Source organism: Vulpes lagopus, chromosome 4 (genome assembly GCF_018345385.1).
Source record: "Vulpes lagopus strain Blue_001 chromosome 4, ASM1834538v1, whole genome shotgun sequence".
NCBI lineage: Eukaryota > Metazoa > Chordata > Mammalia > Carnivora > Canidae > Vulpes > Vulpes lagopus.
Window position 1 is genome coordinate 25,021,239 of NC_054827.1, and position 13,076 is coordinate 25,034,314.

Consider the following 13,076-nt stretch of genomic DNA (forward strand, 5'->3'; position numbering starts at 1 on the left):
TTTTTATATTTATTTGAGAGAGAGAAAGAGAGAAAGCGAGCACATGGGAGTGGGGGGAGGGGCAGAGGGAGAGGAAGAGAGAATCCTCAAGCAGACTCACCCCTGAGTGCAGAGCCCCACGGGGTGCTTGATCTCAGGACCCTAGGACACTGAGCCAAAATCAAGAGCAGACGCTTAACCAACTGAGCCACCCAGGCATCCCAAGAATATTTTTTTTAATGAAGAAAAAAATAATACAATTTCTAAGAACCTCCCTCCCCACAGCTTGCAAGGGCAGTAGCAATTTTGCAGGGCCTAGCATGGCCAGAGAGAGGAAGGAACATGGTCTCATCCTCTGTCCCAGGCCTCCTAAGAATCAGCATTGGCCCAGCTGACTGTGAACTTGAGGACTGAAGGCAAGAGAGCACCTGGACACAGGCGAGTGTTGTGAGGGCTTCAAGTATAAGGAGACTTTTAGGGAGAGCACTGGAATCTCCCAGTATGGCCCTTTCACTGAAAAGACCAGCTGTGTTTTAAGGGGTAGAACAGGATCCCTCTGACTGTGCTGAGAAACTCCCCGTGCACCCTATAGCCAATGTGGTTTGACAATAAGATGAGCAAGGTCAGTGAAAGTTCTGGATTCTACTACCATCTGAGTTATAGAGGTACAAGGGAACTTGGAACAAACTGATCCTTAGTTTTTCACTTCAAGGTTTTCATTAATAAAAAGAGATAATAACTTGTTGCCTGGTGGTCCCTGAAATGTCTAAGGAAATTGGTGTCAGTCTCAGGTTACTCTAAGGAAGGCTGAATTATGGACCCTCAAAGAGCCAATGTGGAGACATTGTGTGAGACTGAGCTAATTGCCTATAAATAATAAGAACTGATTAGTAGTTCATATTTTTAAGTTTTTACTGTGTGCCAGCACTGCTCTAAGCACTTTACATGAATTATAACATTTTGTTCTCAAAATAAGCCTGTGAGGCAGGTACTGTTATTCTCTCCATTCTACAGCTAGGAAACCAGGACACAAAGAGGCTAAGCCATCACCACGATGCATATCAAGAGAATGTGAGAGCCAGACTGAAAGCCCTACAATCTGGTTCTACAGTTCATGCTCCAAGCCTCTACTACCCTGGCAAAGCAGTCACGCAGAATTCTCTAATGGATTCACAGCCAATCAAGTTCACGAACTTGCATACAAATGGGTGCATATATATTGACACTGATCATTTTATCTTTTTTTAAAAAGATTTTATTTACTTATTCATGAGAGACACAGATAGAGAGAGAGGCAGAGACACAGGCAGAGGGAGAAGCAGGCCCCATGCAGTCCCAATGTGGGACTCGATTCTGGGACTCCAGGATCATGCCCTGGGCCAAAGGCAGGCGCCAAACCTCTGAGCCACCCAGGGATCCCCTCATTTTATCATTTTAATCTGATTTGTCCTCTGCTACTGATTATTCACAACCACAAGGATTAAAATAGCAAGGATAGATTGGGGAAACTGACTGAACAATGATCTGCTGTCCCTTGTGGGAGATGTAAGACTGAAAATATGCTAAAGAATGTTCCATACAGTAAGCACCCTAGGTAGAAAAAGGAGGTACTAGCTTTAAAATACTTACCCCAGTAAACAATCTGGTGGGAATCCTAATATCCTTTCGTATGCCTCCTCCTCCCCATGATCTCAGAAACACAGAGGCTAATCATTTTCACAGCCACCTGTCTAACTACACCTGCCCGAGAAAACTGGTGCCTCATCCTTTGCCCAAGACCTCTGCATCTAGAGGCTCACATATCCTAGACCTATTCAGAGCCCAGGAAAAGGCTCCAGAATTTTTGAATGATAGAGCAGAAGCATGAAGAGACATAGGCACAGAATCTGAACAGGTATAGAATGAAAGAATTCTGAATTACAGAGTGAATTACAGAGCAGAATCACCCACTTTTTTTAAGAGGATAAAACTGAAGCCAGATTGGTGAAGCCATTTGCTTTAGATCACATAGCTAGTTAATGCCATATTCATCTTTGTTTCCCTGGAAGTAGAGCTTAGAAGGTGCTCAGTAAATGTTTAATTAATTGTGTGAGTTTAGAGAGGTCACTAAACCTCTCTAGCCTCAGTTTTATCATCTATGAAATATGGAATTTTCCTGATGGAAAATAATACCTCCTCCAGATGACCTGAAGAATTATAGTGAGGTGAGGCGCAAATAAAAATTATCTTCCCCTCCTCTCATGTACCACACAGCCTTTCCTCCAAAGGAAATCAGTAGGAGAAGAAAGAGGCACATGGTCATTCCTCTCCCCTTTCCCTCCTCTGTCTTAAGGATTTTGAGACAGAGCAGCATGGGGACTTAGCCAAGACCAGATGTTGATTTAAGCTGGGGTAGGAAACCGGAGAGGAAAATCTGTTAAGGGACATGGTGGAGTCTTGTTTTCAATGTCTTTCTTTTTTAATCAATTGAATTTGGTTCCTACAACAGAGAGTAAATTAAGTGTAAAATAGTTGTGTTCTATTATCTACTACTTTAGAGATCACCTGGATCAGCCATTTTATTTTAGAGACAAGAACCTGAACATAAAGATGAAAACTGCCCCAGTCACACAGCTTGTTAGGACCATGTTTCCTGACTTCTGCTCATTTCATTACACGGTCACCCGTACATGTGGCTTCCGGAAGGGATGGCATTGTCCTTGGCAAGCCTCGGGCCTGCTCTGAACTGCTGGTGCCTACAGCCATTGTATGGTTAGTTGTATCTGGATAAGTGATGAATGTCTGGACCCAGGCCCCTTTCCCATCCTTGCTTTTTTTTTTTTTTTTTTAAAGAGTTTATCTCAGGGTCCCTGGGGGCCTCCTCATTACAAATCCAGCAGCCTCAGTTCTTTCCTCCTCCCTGACTCATAGGAAGGGACTGCTTGACCTTGTTCATCCTTGTCTAAATGCTCACAGCTTTTGATCTCTGTGATGCTCTACCCTCTCCTTTCTTGTGCCTCTCTGACCACTCTTTCCCTGGAGTGCCTTCTCCCGCCCATCCTGGAGGTGGGCAGAGAGTCCAATGGCTTTGGCAATTATCCTGAGGCAGAGGCTCCCTTTACTTGACTTCAGGCTTGCCCTCTCTTCTGATCTTCATAAGTACTTCCACATTAATACACCTCTACCAATCCCACCCCAACTCAACAGTCCAATGAACATGTGGCCCTCTTGCCCCCAGCACTCCCTCCCTGACTCCCCACTTCCACACTAGCATCATCTTTCCACAGTTCCTGATCTAGAAACATCACATTCATCTTCACTCCTTCCTCTCTTCTGGCCCTAGTCCAATCTGTTCAAAGTCCTTCCTGTAGGTCTTACATTGGTCACGTTTCTCAATGGATCCCATTCCCTATTCTTGCTGCCACAGTTCTATTTCTGGCATTCTAGATATAACCTTTCTTCTACTCAATCTATTCTGCATACTATTCTAGAATTGTCTTCCTAAAGCCCAGATATTATTAGGAACTCCACTACTCAGTAATCATCAATGGCTGCTCCACAGTGCTCACCAAAGTCAATCCAAATTCCTGGGTCTCGTTATATTACCCAGTGTTCACCAGAGAAACAGAATCAATAGGATATATATAGAGGGAGAAAGAGAGGGTTTATGCATATTTATATGATACACATAATAGGATTTATATATTTATATATATGTATATTTATGTAAAATACTTGTGTTTGTGTGTGTATATATATGTATGTTATATATATATATGATATATATATATACATATGTATATATGGAGAGAGATTTATTAAAAGGAATTGGCTCTCATGATTATGGAGGTGGGCAAGTCTCAAGATCTGCAGGATGAATTGGCAGGTCGGTAACCCAGGAGAGCAGATGGTTTAGTTCTGGTCTCAATCTGAAGGTCTAAGAACCAGGAGAGCTGGTGATGGTGGGTTCCCATGTAAAGGCCATCAGGTTCAAGACCCAAGAAGTGCCAATATTTCAGTTCAAGCCCCAAAGCAGGAAAAAAAAGCCAATGTCCCAGTTCAAGGGCAGTCAGGCAGGGAGAGATTCCCTCTTACTTTTGGGAAGGATAACTTTTTTGTACTACTCAGGCCTTCAACTGATTGGAAGAGGTCCACTGACATTAGGAAGGGCAATCTGCTTTACATAATTTATTTTATTTTATTTTTTAAAGATTTTTATTTATTTATTCATAAGAGAGAAAGAGAGAGAGGCAGAGACACAGGCAGAGGGAGAAGCAGGCTCCATGCAGGGAGCCCGATGTGGTACTTGATCCCGGGTCTCCAGGATCACACCCTGGGCTGAAGGCGGTACTAAACTGCTGGGCCACTGGGGCTGCCCTCATAATTTTCCTATTTAAATATGAACTCCATCCAAAAACTCCACAGAAACATCCAGAATAATATTTGACCAAATATCTGGGCACCCCATGGTCCAGTCAAATTGACATATAAAGTTAATCATCACATTGACATTACAGACATTTTACAACATGTCTTCATCAAACCTTCAACAGGTTCTAGAACACTCAGTGTGCGCTAGGCACTATGCTAGATGCCTAACACATTAGAGTCGACCCTCAAACAACACGGTTTGAACTGCACAGGTCCACTTATACATGGATTTTTTTTTTATGGGTACAGTACTATAAATGTATTTCTCTTCCTTATGGTTTTCCTAATAACATTTTTTCTCTAGCTTACTATATTGTAAGAAGATAGTATATAATAATATAACAAATAAAATATGTGTTAATCAACTATTTATGTTCTCTGTAAGGCTTCCAGTCAACAGCAGGCTATTAATAGTTAAGTTTTTGAGGAAACAAAAGTTATACACAGATTTTTGACTGTGTTTGGGGTCAGTCAGCACCCCTAATTCCCACATTGTTCAGGGGTCGACTGTATTATTACATGTAAATTAAATACTATAACTTCAAAGTCAGAAATTATATTGTGGGTGTGGGTGTGTGTGTTCTAATACTTTGAACCCACAGCAAAATGTTATCAGAATGGAGTGGATTTTAAGTTCCATATTTGAAAGGAACATTAGCTGATTAGGCAATATAAAAAGATTATAGAAACTATTCATAACTAACACTTTTGAGCACTTACTGTGTACCATTAGTGGGTTAAGTGTTTATGTGAGTTGGCTTACTTCAATGTCACAAGAAACCAATGAGTCATTATTATGGCTCATTTACAAAAGTCATTTTATGAAGACAAAACTGAGAACTAAAGAAGGGACTTGCCTAATGTCAGACTAGGAAGTAGGGAAGCCAACAGGAACTCAGGTGTGTGACTTGCAAGCCTCTGCACTTAACCTTTACACTACACTGCCTGATTAGTAACAGCTTGCAAGAGGTGTCATTATTCCATCTCCTTTGCCCCTTACAACTTCATTCTCCTGTTTGCATGACACCAAGGGACTAGAAATTGCATACCTGAAGTATAAAACGTGGGATTCTTACATAAAATTCCGAAACTTGTTTTGATAGTGTCAATGGAAAACATCGCCAGTCTCATGACAAAACAATGCCAAGGCTCTTGTTCTGATGTACTTGTGCTGGATTCAAATCCAGTCTATAAAAATGGTATTAACCTCTGCTGGAATGTCACATCTCAGATCACAAAGCACTTTCCCACACCCCGAACTCTCACTGTGACCCTGAAAGGTATAACCGTCTTTACTGTTAAAAATAAATAAACTGAAGCTCACTGAGGTAGAGACTTGCTCAAGCTCACACTCCTTGTAAGTAGGCAATTTTTTGACTACTCCATGCTGCCTTTTAATAACACCCACTTATTCTTGGATGCGAGTCATCCTTTCACAAATCTCGTTGTACAGAGCTTTGTATGATATCGGGAACAGTTACTGGACTAGAACCACATAAAATGGCCACTGCACAGGTTCATTAATTGCAGAGGATTTGCTGAATCCAGAGGTCTTCCCAGAGTATAGGATAGATTGGCTGAGGCATTTGAGTGTGAAAGGATTTGCTGTACTCCAATTTCACCTGAATGTTTAGCCATTACTGTAAATTCTGCTTCAGAGAGAGGGTCTACCTTAAGCCATGTTGTAGCTGTTTCTCTGCAGCTGGCATTCCAGAGCAAACCTAAGATCAGAGGAGTTTCTCTTTGGATTTAGAGACAGAGAAGACAGGCTAGGAGCCCACACATCAATCTGCCCACCCTTCCCCAGCAGGTAGTGCTGTGCTGAGACAGGCAGCCTCTGCTATTCTTGATCAAATGTGCCCACCTGGCTGTCATTACCCAGGGCCACAGTCACCGACTGGGAGGACAGGCCAGACTTTCCAAGAACCAAAAGCACCTCAGGGCTGCAGCAGCCTCCTCTGAAGGGAGGAACCACAGTTCCCATCAGGAGAGCTGGGGAGGGGGACAGGGAAAGGCTCCTGGAGCCTCTAATCACGTTCTAGATGCCCTTGGGCCAACTGACACATACCCTATCCATCAGAACTGCTCACCCAGAGAAAATGATCAATGACAAGCAGCCCACGCTCAGACCATGTGACAGCAAAATGATTCCAGGTGCAAATGGGCTATAGCCACACAGGCAGGGTCTACTCTCAGCACTCACAGGATGTGGCACAGGATGGAGGTGCTAAAGGATTCCCCACCAACACACACACACACACACACACACACACACACACAGAGACTCTCTCTCTCTCTCTCTCCTTATGTCATGGTTACCAAGGCAACACAACATGAGTCATCAAATCTCAAGGTGGATTAGCAGAGCAGGAAAAAGGCTTTTGTTTGTTTGTTTAAAGCTTTTTCCCTTCTTTCTTCCTAATAGCTTGGTCTGATGTTAATATCCAAGCACCCCTCTTACCCTCAGAAATCCTAAACTCAGTGTATTTAGCTTGTTTAATCTTAGAAAGCAATGCATTTTTTTTCATATTGGGTGGTGTGGGGTGGGGGGGTGGAAACCAGGTCTCAGCAATAATGCTGTGATTGCCAGAGTGGAAATGATTATTGGAACTATTAGAGTGGTAACTTAGAGCTGTATGCCCTCTGCACTGAGGGTCAGCACTGCTGTCCTGGAGACCCACCCCCGACAGGTGTTAGGTCTTCTCGGAGAAGCCCACCCCCCAGCCCCAGAGTGAGCAGGCTCTTCTCAAGCATGAAATGGCCTGTCAGGGTGCAGCATGCCTGCGGCCTTTCTATTTTGGGCCTTGAAGATGCTGCACAGCTCATTGGTTGTGTATGCAGAACAGGGAGGTCTTTCTAGGACCACACACTGAGGGGCCTTTAGCAGCAAGAACCAAGAGAAATGAGATGGCAAGTCACGCGGGCAACACTGAACACCGAGGAGTAAGGCCACTCCCCTGGCCTGAGCTTAGACACCCTCCTCTCAGATCCAGCCTGGGTCTCATTACATCCCGGAGAGGCCTCCAGTGACTGATGTGGATGCGGGCCCTTGGCCAGGTGGGGAGCCCAGCACCAGGTGCTGGACCTGCCTTGTATGATCAGTAGTAGAAGTCACTGCTGTCAGTTCAAGTTGTGAGGAATTCCCAGGCAAAAGCCAGTGCTTTGAAGCCAGAGAAGGACCAAAGATGGTGTTTTAGGTGCCAAGAAACTTGACCTCTGCCTTCCCTTCCTCCTTAGCTCAAAGTTCCACATGGGTTTTCATTCAGGGCCTGTTTGTTCATTTGTTTAAAGATTTTATTTATTTATTCATGAGAGATACGGACAGAGAGGTAGAGACCTAGGCAGAGGGAGAAGCAGGCTCCCTGTGGGGAACACGATGAGGGATGTGATCCCAGGACCCCCAGATCACAACCTGAGCCAAAGGCAGATGCTCGACCACTGAACCACCCAGGCGTCACCCCAAGCTAGTTTTTTGGTAAAGTGGAGCTCCTTGAGCTGGCAGGTTCAGCCGAAGGTAAATGCTATCTGATGGCAGGACAGAAGAAACACAGACAATTCCATTTTGGTTCACCTCTCCCCACCTACAATGTAAACAGCAGCTGTCAAGACTTTTCATCACAGACTGTTGTGCAAATCCTAATAGGAACCAGGAAAAGTACTTCTGGAGCAGGATGATCCCTAGTTTGAAATCTTTAGTCACTAGGGCAGCAAAGCATTATTTACAGAGTGCTGGGATGAGGAATGGGCTTTGTTTTAGGGGATATTTTTAAAATACTATTTATTTTCATCTTTTCTCTCTAGCTTCCAAATGTATCATAGGCTGGCAGCTGGGCCCATGTTGAGAAGAGCTGTCTCTCAGGATGCACGATGAGAGAAGGCAAAAGGTTTGCTGACATTAATGTCCACGATGTCGACAACAACCCTTGCTTCCAATCGCAGTTCCCAGAAAATCCAGGCCAGAAAGGGCAGGGGGAGCAGGTCTCTGTATCCTTTCTCATCAGCTTCCTCTGCCCCTTTCAGCAGCCCTGCCCTCAATCCCCTTTCAATCCACTGGCATAGTAACTGCTCACCTCTTGGGCTGTTCTGTGAGACTGGACCAAAGCCAGGCTAACATACTTGGCTTTACCCACAGATAACTCACAGGTAGCATTTGGAAGACTTCTAAAGGGATTTTTAGAGAGCGTCCCATTGCCCTACTTTTAGATGATGAAAAACAAGACTGAGAGGTGAAGTGACTTGCTCGAGGTCACACAGCATCCTGGTGGCAAGGGACTAGAATTCGAGCTTCCTGCCTTCAAATTCACAGTTAGCCCTGGAACTGAAAGAAGGTTCAAGGGAGAGAGAAGGCTCCCTCAAATCCCCTTCTGATAGAAGCATTATCTTCTCTACCTCATTATTATTAACAAGGACAAAGATACATTGGGGATGGAATGTATCTTTTACTGTTTTAAACAAACAAAACTTTAGTATAAATTAATAGATCTATTAATTAAATCAACTCCGTGAATAGAGGCCCTTGTGAATGGGAGAGCCCAGTGTCCAGGATAGAGGCTAAAAACCAAAGGGCAAAGGACCTTGTAGACAAATGTCACTTATAGCTAGCCCCCTAATCTTGAATACAGAGAGTGGTGGAAAACATCCAGAACTCACGGCTTGATTGCATTCATGGATCCAGCTACTCAGCAGTGAGGACATTTCGAGACCACTCTCCATCTTGCCTCCAGTTGGCCAGCGTGACCTTGGCTGAGCCTCCGGAAGTGTGAGCTGCAGAGCCTCTGGTCTGCTGAAAAGCTCTCTCCCATCCCCACCGAGGGAAATTAGCTGACCTTCACCTTTTGAAATTACCTGCTGCTGCTCTTGGCTCAGCGCTGTTTCCCCTGCACTGGCTCCCAGCATCCTGACATTTCCATTCACAGTTGCTCTCACCGGCCTCATTTCCTGCCTCTCTGAAAAGGTCTCTCTGACCACCTCTGAATCAAAAATAAAAATGCTAAATTATACTTATCCTAACACGGTGAAAATCTCAACTAATCTGAGCCCAATCATCTGAAGGCTTGAATAGGTGGATTTTCGTGGGCTGTTATCACATTCAATTTTCCAAAGGGGAATCATTCAGTCTTGTAGAACCGTTTGAAACTATTTTGCTCTGCGAAAACCCTCCCAGAGTCGCAAATGTCAACGACTATCCCTGGCCACACATGTCAGAATCATAGTGAGGTGCTACCACTAAATTTTTGAACTTACTGGCAATGCCCTTGACATCAGCGCACCCAGGATAATTCCAGCAAGGAGGCTCCCTGGTTGGGAAACTTGCTTCTCCATACAGTGGGTCTGACTTCCTTTCCCTTCCTTTCTCTCCAATCTTTCCGATCCAGATCTCCAAACGTGATTCAGAATCTATACCTGGTGCAGATATTCTTAACTTTGCACCAGGCCCTAACCCAAATGGTTCATTCCGCCTTACATGACTCATCTCACTTTGGTGGATTCCTGTAACTTCCAACCATTTTTTTTTCTATATGTAACTTAAAATGCCTTTTCTCCTCCTGAAGCTGCCTTCGGGCTGCTTCTGGAATTTTCTATTTCTTTTTCAACTCTGCCCATCAGCATGCCACTGATTCCTCCCCAAGCTGCAGCATGGCTAGAGGCTCCTTTTTGAAAATCTCCCTCTCAAAGCCAAAGCGGAAGAATAGGGATGTTTGAACATTCCTGGGGATTTGGAGAATAGAGAGTAGCTTCCAGTGCTTGGCGGAGCCTATGAAGAAGGGCTGAATAAAGTTCAGGTGGTTCCTGAAGGAAGGCAGGTTGGGGCACTGGGTGCTGGGTTGAGAAGTAATTGTAGTTTACATGCTTCCTAATGACCTGGCATTACAGGCTGCACTCTGCTGCTCAGCATCTGCTTCTAGCAGCCAGGGTTTGTATCTACCTGCAGCCTGCATTCCAGAAAGAATGCCCTGTACTGATAACAGACCATGCAAATGTAGCTTTATGAATTACCTTTGATTTTTAAAGGATATCATAAATTCAACTTTTGAGCAAATAAAAGACAATGGAGCATACAGTACAATGGGCAGGCACCAGAGTCAGCCTAACCTGGATTCAGATTCTAGCTCAAACACTTTACAAATATTTGTGTGGCCTTGGACAAATTATCTTAATTTGGTAAAGATCTCAATTTCCTCATCGTAAAATGTGAATAAAAATAACAAGTATTTTATAGAATTGTATAGATTACTTAAAAGGTAAAAGCAACAATAAAATCTGAGGTGAATTTATTTGTACCAGGCTCTACTCTCAGGAACTTTACATATAGTCAATCATTTTGTCCTTCTCCTTACCCTAAGAGATTACTATTAATTATTATTAATATTGGCACTATTATTACTCTCATCTTCCCCAGATGAGGAAACTGAGCCACAGACAGATTAAGTAGCTCACTCAATGTCCAGCAACAGCCTCAGACACTGACAACCTGGGAGAAATGGTCAGACTCCAGGCCTTAGACCCTCCTTCACTTGAGAGGCAGTGGGATCAGCAGAGGCCTTAGTCTTCATTTCTCCCCACCTCTCAATTTAACACCCTTGTTGGGGGAGACCAGATGGGCAAGTTGCTCAGAGACTTGTGCCTACAGGGTAGTCCCAGAGCCCCAGACGAGGCCCAGAATCAAGAGGGTGTCCCACCAAGCAGGTCCTGCCTACTGGTCAACAGGGTAGCTCTTTCACACGACACCAGGATTCTGGATGACTCAAATTTTTGTATAGAGATGAGGGACTGCAAAAATTTTTGCCCAGGACCACACAGCCCAGGGCAGCCCTACAAGGTCCCAGTGCTAAGAAGTGGTGGGTCTGAGATGGGATCTGGGGACAGTCTGCCTCCAGCCCCTGGCTCTCCATGTGCAGGACCAGCTCATAGCAAACATACCATACAGTGGAGTTATGATTAGATTTGAAATGCCTTGAGGAATTTGAGCTAAAAAGAATCCCATGAGAAAGAAAATTTGTAAAATAAATGTGGTTTTGCCTTTGTTCTTAATTCTTAATTCAGGGTTTATAAAAGGAAGCCCACTTGTAAATAATTAGGGATGAGAGCTGCTGACTTAGCCAGGGGTTTTCTTCCCAGGCTTTTGGACTTTCAGTGAGAGGAGGAAGGCAGGACAATGAAGAATGTGTCTGGTCTTTGCCTGGGTTCCTGGTAGGGAACTTCCCTATGATAGGAAAGTCTGTTACCCATGGTGGGCCTCTGGGACTACATTGGAGCTTACGCTGATGAGGTGACTCCTAGTGAGCTTGTAGAGAGTTGGAGGATAGCATGCAGCCATGCCAGAAAGACCACCCACGTGACTTGAGAATTGGGGCAGGGGGTGGAGGAGAACCTAGAGAATAACTTCAACCATAAGACCAATGACTGGATCAATCATACCTACATAATAAAATCCCCATAAAAATTCTGGACACAAAGGCTCAGTTGAGCTTTCCCTATTGCTGATCATATGTTGATGTGTCCAGCTGATGAATCATCCTGATAGACTCATGTTTGGGACCCCTCCAGACTGTCACATGTACCCCTTCATTTGGCTTGGTGTTTCTTTGTACAATCAAACTGTAATTATAAGGCTAGCACTTTCCTGACAGTTTCGTAAGTGAATGAAACTGTGGTGGTAGTGAGAAGCCCCCGCATTTGCAGCCAGCTGGTCAGAAGTGTGGGTGGCCTGGAAACCCCGGAGCTTGTGACTGTGGTCTGACATGAGAGGCATCTTGTGGGGGACTGTGCCCCAACCTGTGACTTCTGTACTAACTCTGTGAAGCTATGCCAGGGCAGGGCAGGGATGAAAAGGGCAATGAGACAGCATGACCTTGTGTTTTATTTTTAAAGATCCTCTCCCCCTAGCTCAGCCTTTCCAAGCATTGTCCTTTTTTTTTTTTAAGACTTTATTTATTTATCCTTGAGAGACAGAGAGAGAGGCAGAGACACAGGCAGAGGGAGAAGCAGGCTCCCTGTGGGGAGCCTGATACGGGACTTGATTCCAGAACTCCAGGATCATGACCTGAGCCAAAGGCAGATGCTCAACCACTGAGCCACCCAGGTGCCCCTCAAGCATTGTCCTTTATCCCTGCTCAACACCACTCTACTGCCATAGCTCACAGGCCATGTCTGAAACCCAACAATGTCCTCTCCAAAATCTCTGAGTGTTTTTTTATTCATAAGACTCAGTTATTATCTGATGAATGGAGGGGGGCAGGATAAAGCAAATTATAAACAATCACCATGATACATCCCATACCTGCATTTATACTCTCTTCCAGGGACCTCAAATATTTGAAACAGGTGTCCTTGAGGCATTTAAAATAGGATGAAATTTGTTTTCTCTAAAAATTAGATTAGGCTAGGGAACTTTCTTTCCATGAACCTATGGTCTTCAGAAGTTTGTGATGCAACAGAAAGAACATCAAATTGGAGACAAATGCCTGAACCTGGGTCATCTCAGGGGCTGGGAAGGTGAGCCAGACAGGTGAGGCCTGGGCTCATCAGACCCCATCCCAATCTTCTGGGGTTCAGAACAGGGCTTCCAGTTCAATGGGAAGAGGAGTGGAGTGTAAAACTGGAACTGGAGGAGAGACCCAATAAAACAGGCTGGAAGAAGACTCAGATCTGATGGGCACACCATTGCCAGCACTTACTCTAGGTGC